The sequence below is a fragment of the Sceloporus undulatus genome, chromosome 2 (genome assembly GCF_019175285.1).
Source record: "Sceloporus undulatus isolate JIND9_A2432 ecotype Alabama chromosome 2, SceUnd_v1.1, whole genome shotgun sequence".
NCBI lineage: Eukaryota > Metazoa > Chordata > Lepidosauria > Squamata > Phrynosomatidae > Sceloporus > Sceloporus undulatus.
This window is the reverse complement of record NC_056523.1, coordinates 12,659,878-12,663,303: the sequence shown is the minus strand read 5'-3', so window position 1 is coordinate 12,663,303 and position 3,426 is coordinate 12,659,878.

Sequence of the window (3,426 nt, the reverse complement as noted above, 5' to 3'; positions counted from 1 at the left end):
AAAGCATTTCTGCACATCAAGATCTTCAACAGCACCAGAGAACCCACATAGGAGAGAAACCGTACCAAGTGTGCTTGATTGTGGAAACAACAATTCCATTCAAATCAACCCTTACGTATCATGACGAACGCACATGGGAGAGAGGCCTTTAAGTGTATGATGTGGGAAAGGTTTTACTCGCGGTTCAGCTCTTACGAGACATAATGCAACGCAATCATGGATAGATCCTATTTAAATCTGTGAGTGTGGCGGAAGCTTCATGTTGAAGTTCCGATCAATTTACGTACACAAAAAAAAATCACACAAAGGAAAGAAGAGATTTAATTAGGGTGTGGCAATGTGTTGTTTACAGTGTGGAAAGGGCTTTATCACAAAGCATAAACTCTATCTACATGAGGAGATGCACAGAGGAGAGAAGCCATTCAAGTGTTCATACTGTGAAGGTATGTTTTCCACAAAACAAAACCTCATTGAACATGAAAGGCGCCACACAGGAGAAAAACCATTCAAATGTTCCCAGTGTGAAAAGCAGTTTACACAAAGAAGTCAATTTGCCAGACATGAGAAATCTCATCTGAGAAAGGGAACTTATGATTGTTCAGAATGTGGGAGAAGCTACGTCAGTTGTTCCAGCCTTCTGCAACATCAGAAGAACCACGCACGAAAGACTCCATATGAATGCTTAGAGTGCGGAAAAAGCATTTCTGCACATCGAGATCTTCAACAGCACCAGAGAACCCACATAAGAGAGAAACCGTACCAGTGCTTTGATTGTGGAAAACAATTCCCATTCAAATCAACCCTTACGTATCATGAACGAACGCACATGGGAGAGAGGCCTTTTAAGTGTATGGAATGTGGGAAAGGTTTTACTAGCGGTACAGCTCTTACGAGACATAATGCAACGCATACAGGATAGATCCTATTTAAATCCTGTGAGTGTGGCGGAAGCTTCTGGTTGAAGTCTATCATTTCAGTACACAAAAGAAAAATCCACAAAGGAAAGAGAGAGATTTAATTAGGGGTGTGCAATGTGCAGCCCCCTACCATTGTTGCCCTCCCCAATTTAAATTATTCATTGAAGGAAAACTCCTTAACTACATGCCTACTCTTAGAACCTTATCACATTATTAAATAAACCCAGCAGGCAAAGAAAAGACACTCACCCAAAAGACGTCCCTCTGCATGACCTGTTCACCTTCATTCTCTTTGGCTTGTAAAAGCATGAGAGAGGGTTGCAAAAGTGTCCCTTTTGCCAAGCTAGAAAAATCTGTTTGGCAAAAATGATGCTTTTACCACGCGCTCTCATGCTTTTACAAGCAGAAGGGAACAAATGTTGTGCCGGGGGAAGAAAAGAAATGAACATCCTTTTGTTGGCCTGCCAGGTTTGTTTAATAATGTTACAAGTCTCTTACGTATGTGAATGCACTAGCAGAGAAAAATGGCATGCATGAACCCAGGAAGACTTTGGACAGCACCACTAACCACTACAAAATCCACACAGTTGATCCAAGGAATGGCATGGGGCAATCAAATACAATTGCTACAATTAAACAATTTTAGTGAGTGATCCATGCAAAATATGACATCCCCCCCCCCAAAAAAAAAAGGAAAAGAGAGGGGAAATGGATATGATAAAAAAGGTGAGAAGCAGATTTTTTTTTTTTGGTGGGGGGGATGATTTTAGAAAAACCTAGGTCTGTGAACATCTCTAGACGGCAATTCCATAATCACGAAAAGTCAACATGGGTTTCAGAGAAACAAGTCATGCCAGACAAACCCGATCTCTTTCTTTGATAAAATTAACAGCTTGTTAGATGAAGGGAATGCTGTGGATATAGTATATATATATTGATTTAGTAAGGCCTTCGACAAGGTTTCCCATGACATTCTTGCAAACAAGCTTGTAAAATGTGGGCTAGACAAGGCAACTGTTACATGGATTTGTAATTGGTTGACCGGACGAACCCAAAGGGTGCTCAACAATGGCACCTTTTCATCCTGGAGAGAAGTGACCAGTGAGGTCCCACAGGGCTCTGTCCTGGGCCCAGTGCTATTCAACATCTTTATCAGTGACTTGGATGACAGAATTGGGGACATGCTCATCAAATTTGCAGAGGACACCAAATTAGGAGGAGTAGCTAATACCCCAGAGAACAAGATCAGAATTCAAAATGACCTGAATAGACTAGAAATCTGGGCCACAGCTTACAAAATGAATTTCAACACGGAGAAATGTAAGGTACTGCAGTTAGGGCGGAAAAATAAAATGCACAGATATAGGATGGGGGACACCTGGATGAATGAAACTACGTGTGAAAGGGATCTAGGAGTTCAAGTAGAGCTAGGGATGTTCAGCCTGGAGAAAAGAAGGCTAAGAGGTGATATGGTAGCCCTGTTTAAATACTTAAAAGGATCTCGAGGAGGGAGAAAGCTTGTTTTCTGCTGCTCCAGAGACTAGGACCTGGAGCAATGGATGTAAGCTACAGGAAAAGAGATTCCACCTCAACATTAGGAGGAACTTCCTGAACTCAACACATCTTTAATTTTTACACATAAAAAAGTTTGGGAACCAAAGAAGAGATCTGAGCCTCCAGGTCTCATGTCCCCCTTGAGCAATTCTCATATCCCACCCAGGCAAGGTTTGAACTAAAGAACAAAGGGCTGTTTGACTGGAACAAACTCTCTTGGAGTGTAGTGGAGTCTCCTTCCTTAGAGGTCTTTAAACAGAGGCTGGATGGCCATCTGTCGGGGATGCTTTGAGATTTCCTGCATGGCAGAAGAATGTTGAACTGGATGGCCCTTGAAGTATATTCCAACTATGATTCTAGGGTTTTTTTTTGCTTTAATGTTTCAATGGAAAATTTTGAATCCTGCTGATTATCTTATCACTGTGAAACATCATTTTATGTATGAGAAAGCATGGTTAAGGATGTTTTAGTGCTCTCTAACATTAACTATTCAAAGTTATTCGGCTTTGATACGAGTTACATTTTTCAATGAAATGCCAATTTCTACTGTTTATTATTCCTGTTAAACATATGTAGACTGTACATAATAAAATGCACAATGAGTTGTTTTGGTTGAACTCAGGTCAATTTAGTGATTTGTTTTTATTTAAATTCCAACAGTCATCTTTACAGCAAAAGGGTTGGAAAATAGGAATAATGACCAGACTTTTAAAAATATATATATATGAGTAATTGAAAAAATCCAGGAGCTATTAAGTCTTGGTTTAAACCATGATTTAAACCACAATTTAAACCATTCTGGTTTAAACCCTGCTGTAAGGGAAAAGCAGGTCAAACAAAAGGCTTCACCTTATTTATCTTTTTGCTTTTTGCCCAGAATTAAGAATTAAATAATTAAAAATTCCTACATGAAACATTATAAAATCATTTAAAATCCATATGTAACTGAGGTATA